Consider the following 15691-nt stretch of genomic DNA (forward strand, 5'->3'; position numbering starts at 1 on the left):
TTTTCCGGAGGGTGATTTTTTTCATGAGGAATGAATGACAAGGAGATTTCTTGGCTCAAGATCGAACGAGAACAATCTCGACAACAACGTCGTCAGAGTTGACGATGAGAAGACGCAAATGAAAATCTTAAGGACTCTATCAGCATAAAAAATATAATTTCATACTGAATTGTGTAGCAACTGTAGTAGTCCTTGAGTGATCAACATTCAGCGTCGCTTGAAAGGGACATTGTTAAGTCCAATCACAATTTGGAACAAGTACTTTCATACAGCATTGAGTTGCAAATGAATCCTTTACAATAAGATTAATTGGGTCAGATGTTTGAAATCTCTAGTCTTTCATTACACTACATATTACAGTATTTTAGATAATGAATTATAAAAATATAGTAATTATCTTTGAAATCCATTCAAAGGTGTGTCTCGTCTGTAAAGACACATCATCAATCTATACATCTTTGTGTACACATATAATGTACAGTGCTATGATACTTGATGTAAGGAAGCGGGGAACAGGAAGAGGATGTTTGCTCAATGCAAAACATCAAAGCTAAAGACCTCCTCTCAGAAAGCAAAGACGGGCTGCTTTGAATAAGCAGAAGTGATAAGCCATCCTGCGCGTGGTTTCGCAAAGCACTCACTGACTTAACTTTCTGTCTCGCTCTCTTTCTCGGTATCTACTGAGCTCTAGCCTTCACTTCAATATGAAAACTTGGAAGACAGCCCATTGCGTCGTTTTCTGTATCACGCTGTCGTCGTTTGTCGTTATATGACAATGTAACAACCAGTATACCTTCTTATCTCGTAGAATCATCAAAGACTTTCCATGTCTCCACGCCTCGTAGGCTCTCTCTTTATTTTTTACCCAAAGAAACGTTGGCTAACAACGCACACACAGATACTCATAATGATGTCATCTTGGTATCAATGGCAATAATGATGCATCTAATGATTTGACGCATTGATGTAGGTGTCCATCATTTAACTCTTTGACATCTTCATTGGCATACTTTAAGATGATCATTATTATTACTAATATTACTATTATTATCGCTATTGCCATTATTCACGTCTCATTATAGTTATTAGTGTGCAGATAAAAAACTTTAAGGCGTGTCAAGGTAATTTGTTACTTAATACGTATTTTATTAAGTTTGAGCATAAGATTAAGTACTGGGTCTTGGAAGAGAATTCCATTGTTTATTACGTCGATAATAAATACTGGTATAAACCATTTCCTAACAACCTCGCCAGTAGCTGGATGTGTATATATATTTTAGGTTGTTTTTAGTCGGAAATAGAACACATTCCATTGTGAAAGAATGAAGCGTCAGGGGAATTCAGGCTGCACGAGAAGTATGTGTCAATCCACGGTTGAAAATACACAGACGGATGAATAAATGAGAGAGTGTTGGTCCGTAGTGGGAGGCGAAAAGAAGAGTGATGGAATTAAAAAAAAATGGTAAATGGAAGGTATCTGCGTGGTATTGATCCAATTGGGAATGACGCAAGCTTCAATTGATCCTCGAAGATCAATAAAAAATAACATGTTAGCTGTGCTAGATATGGATATGCCTTTTTTTAGATACTCGAGAGAATTCCTCGTGCTGTCGAGGCTAATCGAGTAGATAATTGCCGAGTACGTGGATCCTTAATGGTGACATTTGACTGCTGATCACATATCCGATCATTAGTTCGCTCCTATATCTCTGGGTGTATTATATTCTGGTAGATATGTATGTATATCGGGGTTAGCTCGCTGACAATAGAGAACCGAGGGAAACGGGTCATTCCCTGTAGTTGTGACACGAATGGGTTCATCTGAATAGTCGAATTGGTACGCTCAGCTTATTTTCAACTCGAAACGAGCATCTTCGGGAGCTTATTGAACAAGAAATACCAATGACGTACATATATATCTATAAATGTTTCTGTGTGCGCTTGTAGATATAAGTTTAAGGTACATCAATTGTTATCACCTTCACAATAGAAAAACTGCTCAAGGAATAAGAAGTTTATCGAAATTCATAAAAGCTTATTTCTCACATTCTGAATTCATGAGGCTCAACATAAGAATAAGTCCAAGTTTAATAAAAAAAAAATGACGTTATATATTGGAATTTAAAAATACTTATTGAAGGTTGATCAAAAATCAATACACTAGCTCTATGAGTATTAAAGTCTAGAGCAGCTGAAACAGGACAAAAAAATTCAATGAAAACTTGGGGGTAGAAAATATTTAAGTTAAGGTAATATGGAAGATAAAAGTAAACTGTAACTTTGACATTAAATGTTTTTAATAATAATTTAAATCATTATTATCATTATTATTATTAAAATATTTAAAAAGTTTTTCTAATCATAAGTTTGTGTCAAAACTTTACGTAGACTAACAACGCTTTTCCGATGATCGATTTCCTGATCCGCCCATCATGAGTTTGACACGCTTTGTTAATCCTCGACGAGACGATGGCGACGGGGAAAGAGGAAGGGGCTAGAGGACGCGGATGATGCACGAGGGAAGAGTGAAGGGTGGAAGTATTATAAAGTTAAAAAAAAAAAGTATAAAGTGAGTGACGAGACGTGTGAATACACTAGTCATATCCAAGACACTTTTTCATTATAAAATATACATGTGTGTATATATTTTACGGATGAAGCACGATAGTTGGATTACTAGTCGTAATTCATGTGGTCATGTAATAGTCATGACAGTGTTGATGCGTATCCCCTGACAGTAACCGTTAACGCCCAGTATTCGACAGGCTGAGTGAGGCACTCGAGCATTAAGACCATCAACAGTACACCTTGTCAATGACTGTCATAACATCCCGAGTCATGACATAAGTATATGGTTACTCGTTTTTTAAAGCACCCTATTGCGTTGAGACTTAAGTGTTGGTGTACATAACTTTTAAAGCCTGGAAGCTTTTAAGAGAACGTCAAAGTGGCCGGAATAACAATTTACGTTATAAAATAACAGAAAGAAAAGTATAACGGGCAACCAACCTTGTAATTAATTTTTAAAATACACGCGGTAAAAATTACCCGGTCTTTTTTTTAAATGTGTGTAATTTTGGAACGCGTATATCTGAGATAAATTTATAGTAAAAGTTATCATCTAGTAATGGTAAAATTTTTAAACTGAATTCGATAGTAGAGAATATCATTTAAATTATTAGATAAACAATCTGAATTGTAGTATCTACTGACTATATGGCGAAATCTACTATTATTGATGATAATCAGAAATCATAACTTTTATTATCTTAACTAATTATTCCTATTATCAACATCGTAATTCTTAATAACCTGATGGCAATAGTTACCATCAGCCCGAATAATAATTACTATCTAAACTAATAAAGAATTTAAATATCGGCGTTACAGTCTGAAGCTTGTCTACATGTAATTTTCTCTTTGTTTAACTGTGGATGTGATGAATTTCACTTAATACTTGGATGACTGCTATTTTATGATCACACCCAATCATTTAAAGTTATCAATAACAGCTCCAATATTTGGAAAGTTTTATTATATTCGAACTTTAACGATTGTATTGTTACTTATTTTAATTATTTAAAGGAAAAAATGGACATGGCTAAAATATGGATATAAATAAAGGATTTAAATTTATATAAATTTATCCTATTTTTAGTTTAAGAATTTTTCCAACCTTGAATGGTAACAGTTACCATCTTTGATTGTAACAATTATAATCTTTAATAGTTACAATTAGCATCTTCGATAGTAATCGTCACCACCATCAATTGTTACTCTTATCATTCTCAATGGTGAAAAAAATTATTTTACCACTGAAAAATTTTTCTACCCTTTCAAAGAGTTTAAATTTAAAATTTAGTATCGTAAATAGTATAATAAAATTTTCTCCATGCATGTGTGTCTTGCGTACTTTTTGTAAGTGGGTCTCTTAAGAGTTAATACTTTTTGACATTACTGTGACTAGTCTACTGAATAAAATTCTATAAGTAACTGTCCTAATAATGTGAAACAAGGTACTTGGATACTTAATAAAAGTACCAAGACAATTCCAAAGATAAAAACAGTAGTGGTGGCTTCAGACATTTGTTGAAAGCTCTTGAAGTATTTGAAAACAGTTTGAAACACAAGTGAGCGAGCAAGTAAGTACCGGATTTCGAAGTCTTTTCAAGTTTTTTATCTGAAAAGAACTACATACACAGCTTGTAGAAAAGAGGATTGACAAGCCAGGATTTTGAGCAGAAGCTTTCCATTGCCAAAGAAACATATGCACGAGCGTAAAAAGAGAAAATAATCACACATATGACAGACAGTTGGCCGGGTTTTCATTTTCGAATCTGGAATGAGTCACCTGGTGTTAGTGGTTGCGGCGACGGTCAGTGGTTCGAGGTGTCCTGGGCCAATTCTAACCCAGAATCGGTTGGATGTTGGAATTGCAACGATCCTCCAAGTGCTGGCCTATACCCGCAAGCGTTAAACCACCGTAAAGTTGTTATTCAACTCACACTTTACAATTTATATTCATTACACTTTGTCTCTACACCCTACACTATCTCTTTAACTACAACTCTATTTATAGGTTATGCACGATTGTGTTTTGCCTAGCGGCAATAGAGCGTTATCTCCCCAGCGCCAAGCATCATCTATAGCTAAACTCATAAGCAAAAGCATGTAGTAACAGTTTCCTAATTCGGTATGGTCTATTGGCTATGATTCCAGTTATAAAACTATCTATAGTATTCAGCTTTCAAACCAATTACTTTATTAAGTTATTATTGATATACCTGCCAATGTAAATGATGATGTAGAATGGATGCTAATGTCATCTGTTTTGCAGTGGGTTCCTGCACTATGCGTTTATACTCAAACATTTATTATACAGATTAGCAATTTACGTATTTATGTGGACGTATTTGGCATGCGTGGGTATATTTAATGGTAATAGAAATGCTAATTCACAGATCGCCTTCAACTATGCATTTATTTAAGTGATTATGTATGATGCATGTTCGATCCAGTCATTTCATACAGCTAACCCGTATAAGTGATATATTTCCAAGGTTTTTTCTTATGACTAATGACTTAATTAGTTATTTACTATTATGGTCTGTAATTTATATCAAGTGATTAGGATTCAATCATTTTTTTTTCTTCCTTTCCTTGTAGACTTACGAGTTTGATGTTTTGTGCACTAAAAATTATTCAAATGTCAGTGAGTAGTAGTCTTTATGCAAATATCGAAATGTCAAGTCACTGAAGACAAAGATATTTGAGAGTAGAAAGAAAGTATGCGCAATCTATATAAAAGTTTAAACTTGTTTTTCACAAAGTATTGCTAGTTCTTTTAAGTATTTTTTGTTTTATTGCTGACGAACTTTTATGATACGAGAAAAACTTTTACTGAGAGTATTACGAATTTGAATTTTTTGTCTAGTACTCTTTGATGATTTTTATCAAAATGATATTCTATATATTTTACTAGAAGTCTGAGAAGATCCGGGTCGAAAATATTTTTTGTTTAATTTAGTTCTTTGAATCGTACTTATTTTATATGGGAATTTAATCGGTTTTTGTCCGTACTATTCCCTATTCAGGCCAATATCAGATTGGTGTTCGTATTATATTTAGACTGTTTTTAATCGCTTTTATATTAAAAACAGACTTTTTTGTTATAATTATTAGTCTGTGTTCATTTATTTTTAGGACGAAAACAGATTTTTTTTTACTATAATTTTTAGTCTACTTTTAATCGCCTTTAGATCAAACATATGATTTTTTACAAATATAAATAACAATAATAATAATCTAGATTTATAAATTTATTTTAATTTTCATGATATTCGAAACATGCTAATGCGCGTTCGTAATAAGATGTCACAAGAATTTTGATGGTTTCTAATGCCAAAATATTTTTCGATTTTATCCAGTGAATAAGAAAAATTTCTTGACATTTCAAGAGTAATTTTATTACTTTTATTCAATATTATAAATATTCAGTCAAGACAACTAAAAAATAAAGTTGTCAAACTGTCATTAACTGCCGACATTTTTAAACAAAAGACACTAAGTAAATGGTAAACAAAATATAATCAATTCTAGAACTTTGAATATTTTTTATAAATATTTTCCATAAATAAAAATATTACAAGTCCATGATTTAGTCTAGTTTTGTCCTTGCAAATTTTCAGAACTAAAATTTTCCAAGTTCCAGAATTAATCTAGTTCTGTCTGCCCGTAACGCGATCGTTTTTTAAAACAACAGATCAAAAACAGCTTAAAATTTTTATAAAAAATCAAAAACAGATCAACTAGTTCAAATACAGACCAATTGGTCCAAATGCAGTCCAGTTACACTAAAATCAGATCAAATTTTTCCACCCGGAATATTTACTGTGTCCAAAAGTTCTAAATTAGCCTCATCAATTAATTTTCAATAAAAAGGTTCATCAGGTCTTCAATCTATACGACAGCTCGTAAATTCGTACCAATCTTCTGAACCCCATTTTCCAATAATTCAAAATTTTAGAAACGTTTCAAAAATCAGACTTTCCCAAATTTCCACGGCAAGTAATGGAATTCAATTAATACCTAATCGGATAGTTATCCATTTAAAATAAAACAGTCTTCTATATAGGACACCCAATAAAACTTTAAAATAGTCAGGACATCGTGCACAAACAATGTCTACACTCTTCAAAATGATTAAATGTTGATTCAACCCAATGAATAATTTATAGTGAAAGACATTTCACATAAAATAGTAAGGTCAGAATCGATTTTACTCTTGTCTCCTCCTCTCGGTAACAAAAAAAAGCTTCCAACCAAGAGAGTATGACAAATGGTTAACTAGTGAGTCTGCTGATTTTTTGGAACAGATACTGCAGCAGTCTTTTGTTGCATTTAATTCCCTTTCTTATATTTAAAGCTGACATTGTCTGGTGCTCAGTAACTAAGAAATTAGAGTCATCAACGTGCTGCTGCTCAAACTATATATGTTTCAGTAGTTAAGCCAGTATATAAGAGTGAAGAAAAATATACCGAGAAGAAAAGAGAATATGAGAGTAAAGAAGAGAAAAGAATAAGAGATCCGATGAGACTTTACTAAGACTATAAGGCTCCTAGACCGCATTTCTCGCCAATTCAGCCAGTTATTAGCTGACGTCAGCTATGTTGCTTGACATAATTCGATTCAACTCGGTTAATTTTAAGAAAATTACCAATCTAACCGATTGCCGAGCTCACAACTACCAGAGATTGCAACAATAATATTTTTCACTCTCACTCCTACTTAGATTCTCTCTCATTATTGTTCTATTTATCAACTTATTTTATGTCTTCACTTAAAGATCCACCGTCAGACCTTTCTCTTGTCCATATCAACTTCAACTTCTTCTACTCAACGTCTCTTCCTTTCCCTCCTCTTCCTTCGACGTTCTCAGGAGGTTCTTTTATTTCTTTCCTCTTCACCCACGCCAGCAACTCTTGTACAGCGCGGGGGGACACCACCTACATTTGAAACTTTTATCGATCAGATCGACGGGTTTTTTTTTTATTTTTATTCCTCACCCAACGTTTTAGCAATTTGTTACCTCCTATTCCTCAGTACTCTGCACTCAGTGCTATATACTAAACTCTATTCCACTATAGCCGTAGATAAAAGCATTCCGTTTTTTATTCTTTATACTATTTCGTCTTTATCTCGTTTCAGTGTATGAGGTAATACGAGTCGAGAATAATAATAAAAAAAAAAATAAAAGAAGAGCATGGAAGAGAAGAAATAATTTTATATTTTACTTCATTTTTTTTTTAATGCTGATAGAGGAATGATCGCAACTCTATTTTCTTATTCTTGGCTCCGGAGAGTTTATGAAAGACTCGAGTGTTCTTTTGATGGAGAGTCGGGCTATCAGAGGAAAATGGAGAATGAATCGACTGTTTTTAAAATATGACGAGTGGTATGTGCTGCCTGCTGTACTTGGGTACGTGCCATATATCTCTGTTTTTTTTTTATCGATTTAAAAGTTACTTTTTTGTGTTTAATTCCATGTTTGTTCGAGAGTCATGTGAGTCAATGGAGCACATGCTACAAATAATTTGTATTGTGTGTCTAAATAGTTTGAATTGTTACGAAAATTGGTAATTTTTATTTCTGGATTAATAAAAAAAAAAAAAAAAATATTTTTTTTTTTAGATTTAGTTTTTATACGTTAAAGCTCTCAAGGATCATCGAAGCATAAATGGTACATGGATATCGATTTGTATTGTGTATATTTATCTTGAAATAAAGCCTTTTTTAATCCAGTGCTAAAAATAATTTTTTTTTTTACTCAATTTTCAAATTTAAAAAAATTCTAATTTCTACTGCGTATTAAAATAGAAAAGTTTAAAGTAAAAAAATTTTTTTTCAAATTACGATGGGGATTCGAACCACGAACTTTAAGATTGAACCTAATTTAGAAAATTTTATTATTAAATTAAATTTTGGAATGCTATTAAATTTTGGAAATGAAAATTTCGAATATTAAATTCAAAATTAGTTACAGAGAATTAATGTTCAGTTATACATTGGCTTTATACATATATATGAATATATGTATGCACATAACATTGTGCAATATTTTCATTTAGAAATGATTTGATAATCACTTGTATCTATTAAATTGTTTAAAATTACTGCACACAGAAAAAAAATTTCAAAAATTATGTACCTGAGTATCGAAATGTTTTTCGCGCAATGAAAATAGAAATAATTTATGTAATTTGACTCTGAGGTGGCTTAAGGGGTAGTTGGGGGTGGCCTACAATTTTCGGCTGACGTGAGAAATATTTCAGAAATCTAGATCCAATAGAATTTTTACTTTCCATCTCTTCTTTTTCATTTTCAATCTGCGAAGGAGATTCCGAACTTCAGGTAGGGTAGAGGTAATCTGTGGCCCTCGCTCCATTTTTTAACACTTAATACTTCATTTTAGTTAATAAAAAAGTGTAAAATAAAATTTCTACAACAAATATGAGGATCACGGGTGTTTAGAAAAAGACGGTGAAATCAATTTAAACCATAATTGAATTGCAACGTTTCGTCTTTATTCTTAAGACTTTATCAAGCTCTCGAAAATGGAATAACCTGGAATCGAACCGTATTAAAATAAAATTTCGATTTTAATAGCAGGATCAAAGTATTTTTAAAATATTCAAAAAATTAATTATCTCATTGCGTTTTTTAGAAATTATTTTATTCAAATTTTCCGAGTGTCCAAAACTGGCCCTGAAATGGCCAAAAACGATACCTCTACCCTACATCAAAAATTAGTTTGTGAAATTATAGATCTGAACCTGAGTGTCATTGTAGGAAATATATTGATTTCAAACAATATACTTTACAATACGTTTCATAAATTTTTTAAGTTTAAGCTACGATTTTTAAAGTTCAAATATTAATTTTTCTTGCATAGACAATAAATTTTAATATTTATCCTGTAATTATGTACGTTTTTATTATGAATGAAAGAGTTGTTATTTAGAATATAGTATTTATTGATCAGTGATCACTTTATTATCATATTAATTATTAATAAAACTAAATGATCTGAGTAAATAATTAAGATCTATTTTGATCAAAGTAGATCTATTTAAATTGATTGAGATCCTTGAAGATCTCTTTAGATCTACAATTTTTTAAATCTGTATAAAAATCGAAATTTGGATTTTTTCGTTTTTTGTCTTGATCGTAGATCAAAAAATCCAAAACCCAGATCTCTGTAGATTTTGAATCTATGCAGGATTTAGATCACCGTAGACGATCTAAATTATTAAATTAATTTTCTAGGGATTGAACAGAAAAATTCTATTTCAACTACAAATTAATTTTCAATATTTGACTCAAGTAAAAATGTTGCGATGCAAGCAACGTCAATAGTAATTTAAATATCGGTCATGACAATTTTTAAATTTCATTCAATAATTTTTTATTTCAGTAAAAAAAAAAAAAAAAAAAAAATCTAAATTTACTGAAACTCAGTACGATTGCAATTTAAATTATAATGATATTAAATATCCAATTAAAAAAAAAATGTTTCTTTACTTCCAGTAGGATTCGAACCCATGACTTTAATTATAATTAATCTCTTAACTGTCGATAGAAAAAAAATTGGTAATTATAATTTTAATTATATCGTCGTGACATAAAAAAAAAGATTAAAAAGTTGAAAAAAAATTCACGTCAAGAATTGAGAACTTTGATATTGAATAAAAAAAAATTAGGTTAATTAGTTTAATTACTTAACAAAGAGGATATTGATTACTTATTTATTTTTTTTTTTTTTGAATTCAAGTATAATTATTATTTGATGGCAACGATTAATTTAAAGGTATAATAAATTTGATACTGTACAGAAAAAAAAATTTCTTAGCACAAGAAATAGTTTGAACTATGAATTGAAGACAAAAATTTTCTAACAGAAGAAAAACGGTTTCCTGACGCAATAAATTTTTACTTGCTACAAGAAAATTTTTTACTTTCCTAAGAAATTTTTTGAATCATGAATCGAAAAAGAAAATTTTCTTGGGACAAAAAAAAATTTTCTTGAACTAAGAAAAAATTTATATTTTTAATTTATGTCAAAAATTCGTGGGGCAAAAAAAAATTTTCTTGGGTTTATTTTTTTTCGGCAAGAAATCTTTTTTTTTTAAATATTTTAAAAGATTGAATCTCGAAGATTAACTAAAGACACTTCAATGTCGTGATAATTTAAAGAGTGACTCACCTCGGAAGCGGAAGAAGTCGGCATCTTCGGGTTCTCCTCTTGCACCAGATTGATAATAAGAATAATATAAAGAGAAAGGGTAAAAAAGAGTTGTATGAGCTAACGAATAAGTAAGTAAGTGAGTAAGTAAGTGAGTGAGTAAGTAAGTAAGTACGAGTGCAAGTGCGAGCGAGCGAGCAAGAGGTACACAAGAAAATGAGAAAGATTTTCGAGCGTGAGGAAGAGAGAAAGGAGCGACAGGTCTCCCACGCAGACCTCTCTCGGCCTCGGATCGAAGTCTCAACTGGGATTTTAAACTCAAAGAAAAATCTCTCGGCTTTACTTTAACACGCAAGCGCTAAATTTTATATTAAACTTTTCAATTATTTTAACTGACACATTTTTCAGTCCAAATTAAATTTTTTATTTTATTTTTTTTGGAACACAAATTTACGGGTAATTTAAAAAATTTTTTTTTACCGCCGAATCGTTTGATTTCAAGGCATCCTCAGAATTATGATTTTAAATCATGTCACGTAATTTTTATTCGAGAATTTTTTTTTTTACTGGCAAACACTTCTCAAATTTCAATTTCACTGCATTGTTACTCTTCCTTACAAAGGACCCAGCACACAAAAATTAAAAAAAAAAAAATTATCTAAATTTAAAATTCAAAAATTCTTTCTCATTTTCTTTCAAAATTTCGATTTAAAAAATTCGAAGTATAAAATAAAAAAAAAAAAATTGTCACTCTTTTTTTCCCTTAAAACACTTCACTGTTAAATAAATACTCTAGTAAATGTGTAAGCACTTGGAAAAAAAAAGTATTAAATTTTGACAGATTCAAAAAAAAAAAAAAAAAAAAAAAGATCGAGCTCTTCGGGGAAGAAACCGAGCGCGAAATGAATATGACGAAAGTTTGAATGCAACTGCTGTCCGTAGTTGAGGATCTGTGGTAGCGCAGAGCGAGGTCGCGGCTCGGGGGCGTTCGGTTTTGGTCGCGAGTCCTCGGTTCTCCATCGATATGCCCATGGACTGAGTCTATGGATATGCTCTGGCTCTACTCGGTTATTCCTCAGTCCTCAGTTCAGTAGATTGGACAGTCGCGGAACCAGTGGCGCTAGTGTAGAATTCAGGGAAGGGGTAGTCCAGGCAATGTGGGTGGGAAAGATAGGGAGGGAAGGAGGGGAAATTTTTAAAAGGTATAGTATGAAAAAGTGTTAGGCTGTAGGACAGTGGCAGCGTTTGAAGATCGTAACGCAGTCAACTTTTTGAATTGATAGACACGGGGGTGGTGGGGGCGGGGTGGAGAGGAAAAAGGGAATTGGAAGAGGCACGTGACAAAAAATGGTCATGTGGCGCTCAAGTAATATCTGGATGGGGCTGTCTTATGTCATGGCTGTGTGTAATCCCAACTATTCGGATGTCCGCGTTTGAGGAATATAAAAAAAAGTTTTACTTTTGTTCCCGCGACCCATTTTTTTTGTTTATACTTTATTTTCATATTTTTTTTCTGGTTTATTGACCTACTTTTTTACGGTTAATGGAAATGAAAAAGCTCTCATTTAGAAACAAGGACCTAGTTTTATTAATTTTTTTTTTTTCTAATTTATTAGATTTGTTTTTTAATTTTATAGCTGAAAATTATGAAAAGAAAAATTAAATGGGTCCTTAATAAATTTTTTAAATAAACAAAATTCAAAAATATTTCGAGTGGAAATTAGAAGTGATACATTTAAATTTTATTTACTTTTTGTTTTAGAAAAATTGAGGTAAAATGGGACACCATAAAATCCATAAATGTCTAGGGTAAAATGAAAAACTACAAGGGAGGAAATTTTTTATTGGTAAAAAATTTTTATTTACGCTTGAGGGTGGGCGAGTTGCCCACTTCGGGCAGTGCATCCGAAATTTATAGTAAAAACAAAATTTATTTTTTCAGTGTTTTTTGTTTGAGTTATTCTATTTTTTTAAGGAACAACTAAAACAGAATTGAACTGCAGGGTAAAATGGACAACGAAAAATTTTTTATTCGAGGGCTTCCTGTCATATTCAGTATACGGTTTATTTCATAGGAAATTTTGAAAAAAACAACGTGTGGTATAAATCTCAAAATTTTAAAAGTCAATATTTTAACTACGAATTTTTGATTCCTTTAAATTTTTGTCAAACTTCTAACAATTTTTAAAAACAATTTATCAAAATATGATGACTCTTTTAGTAGATTTCGTAGAAATTTTCGTCTTTATCGTAATTGCGTAAGTTGCATAACACGTCGGTATTCATTGCACAGATTTCAAACATACTATTGATTCAAAATTTCATATATTTACGTATATATATGTAATATAAAATGCTTTGTTTTCAGACTAAAGCTCACAATTTTCGACGGATCTCAATAAAACCAAACTTTTATCTATGCTAAAAAAAAAAATGCGTTCCGAAAAGAGCCCAAAAAGATTCATAATAGTGAACTTTCAAATTTGGACAGTTCTGAACTTTGAGTTGATCATATTCTGAATTTTAAGAAAAATCCAAACATGAAAAAATTTAATTTCAGTATTTTTGAAGCAGAATTTTTCAGCAAAAATATTTTGAATTTGAAAATATTGCTGGTTTAAAAACCGTTTAATAAAAAAAATTTAACACTAACCATGAACAGTTTTTGACTCTTATTAGAACAGTTCAAGACCGAGGTCAGGAGACTGAAACTTTTTTTTACTGGAAATGTTTCAAAGTTCTAAAAGCGATGTCTCAAATTTCAAGTCTAATATGAACTTTTTTGAACCAAATTTTTTGTACACAGCCTTATTCTTTAAATGATGAATTTCATGAAGCTCAGAAATGGGTAAGTTGGTCAATTCAAAATGATGGCAGTTTAAAATTTTCAAATTAATCACCGAAGTTCTTCCGTGACTTTTTTCTAAAATAATTTTTTAAAGAACAAGACTTCGTTAATTTCTGTAAATAGGGCGTTGAAGCTGATGAATCAATCACCAATTTTTGTGTTTTTGGGGTTCAAAGTTATTTTAGTGAGAAATCTACTTTCCAGCTGCCGGATGGCATCTTTTTCTAATCTTTGAAGACCGGCTCTAAAATATCAATTACCTGATTTAGTGTTAACTAAAAAAAAATAGTGTAATTAACTAATCAGTGAGTTAAAAAAAATAGCCGCTAAAAATTACCAGGTTTTAATAAATTTAAAATAACACGTTCTTAATCTGAATCCATTTTTTCTTTTTATCAGAACACTTAAAAAATAAATAATGTATCGTGCAACTTGAATCTTGACTCATTATCGATTTACTCCATTAACACGTCCCGTATTCGAGGCGTATAATTTGCAGATGCTCGACGACAAGGTTCGCGTGCCACGTCTTCTACTTAACTTTAAGAAAGAAGACGAATAAGAGTGAGAAGAGAGTAAAAAAAATAAGAAACGAAACGTGAAACGAAGGAGAATAAGAAGAAGACAGAGAAGGTCATTCTTATTTCATCCTTTATTCTCTTTGGCTTTTGTAACGTAAGCTATCTTTGTCTAGATGTAGAGTCTGAAGTCTAGAATCTGAAATCCGGAATATCGAACGGACTTACGTTGGAAAGAGAACTTTTTACTCGAAAATTGTAGTGCACACAAACAGTGTCTTTTCCACTTTACAATCCTGTCTACTTTAAAATTCAATCTTATCAGCCATGTTTTCCTGAATTTAACTTATTTTTTATTTTTTTCGCCCATTCTCTTAACGTTCGTGTTTAAAGGAGACGAAGAGCGACCGAGTAGATGTTTTTTGTTTATCTTTTAAAGTTTTTTAATTTTTTTATTTCTCCCATTCCTGGCTTTTGTTTCTTCCCGTTCCGATTAGTCCGGTTGATTAATGCGGGCTACTGTATATTTGCTACGTGTCTGTTAACGGTCACGTGGCATACAATATCATCTCGTGCCACTCTGCTATTGTTTTTTGTATCGGGTGTTCTTATTTTAATCCTGAGGTCAATAAAACTACGATAAAAAGCTATAAAGTTACCGAATTATTACAATACTGTTCATTTGTTTTATTTATTTTCAGCCAAAGCAGTTTTTTTAGCCGTATTTAAAGTAATTTTTTTTTTTTTTTCAAATTAGCATTTACTGCAATTAAGAGATTGTAGATATAAATAGGGAGCTTAGAAAAAAAAAAGAGAGAAATGTTTATTGACTGTAGTTTGAAAATTAAAATCCAGAGATGTAAGGCAGAGATTAGTTCAAATTTTTTTTTAGACTTGTAGCTATAATATAAAAAATAATTTAATTGAATAGGTTAAATAGTTTTGTTAAAATTAATTTTTAATAATAAAGCGCGAAAATTCAATTTTGATTACGAATTTAAAATATAAAAATTTATAACACCGAATTTATTGAAGTGACATACTTGTGCGGGATCTTAAAATTTTAGCAAAACATTTGGATACGATTTACAAAAAAAAATTTATCAAAATGTCGTGATCAGTTTTTGAGAAATAAATTTTTAAAGATTTACTAAAAAATATCTGGTATAAGTTACCAATTGATTTATCGAATAAATAGATAATAATTTAACACTGGAAATATATAACAGCCTCAAAGGCATAAATCCATCGGGGTAGGGGCCCAACGGACCAATCGCGAGTGAGAAAATCTAGGGATGAAAAAAGAGGTTATGAACCTTTGGAACTTTAATTTAAAAGTATCCAGCCCCAGTAACGTCGTGTTGGGCTCAGGGTTTGCGGTCTTCAATTATCCGAAGATAAAATTTGCAAACAACTGGTTAACTTATTAAACAAACATTAAAAAATGCGCCATTAATATTGACAATTAATTTTATATATAAACAGCCATAAGTATCTTATAGTTTATTATTATAGTCAATAAATTTAAAAAATTGTTTATTATTTTAAAGAATTTATAAATATTTTATCTTCATGTAGTCAGG

At 31.2% G+C, this 15691-nt stretch overlaps 1 long non-coding RNA gene across 1 annotated transcript in view; it reads right to left on the minus strand.

Annotated features, from left to right (window-relative positions):
• Positions 1 to 11140, minus strand: part of LOC128669015 (uncharacterized) — an 88537-nt gene extending 77397 nt beyond the window's left edge. Inside the window, exon 1 of the long non-coding RNA XR_008404570.1 lies at positions 10764 to 11140. This is a non-coding gene — a long non-coding RNA (uncharacterized LOC128669015). The remainder of the gene's footprint in view (positions 1 to 10763) is intronic.
• Positions 11141 to 15691: the final 4551 nt, after the last annotated feature.

This window comes from Microplitis demolitor, chromosome 2, assembly GCF_026212275.2.
Source record: "Microplitis demolitor isolate Queensland-Clemson2020A chromosome 2, iyMicDemo2.1a, whole genome shotgun sequence".
Taxonomy (NCBI): Eukaryota; Metazoa; Arthropoda; class Insecta; order Hymenoptera; family Braconidae; genus Microplitis; species Microplitis demolitor.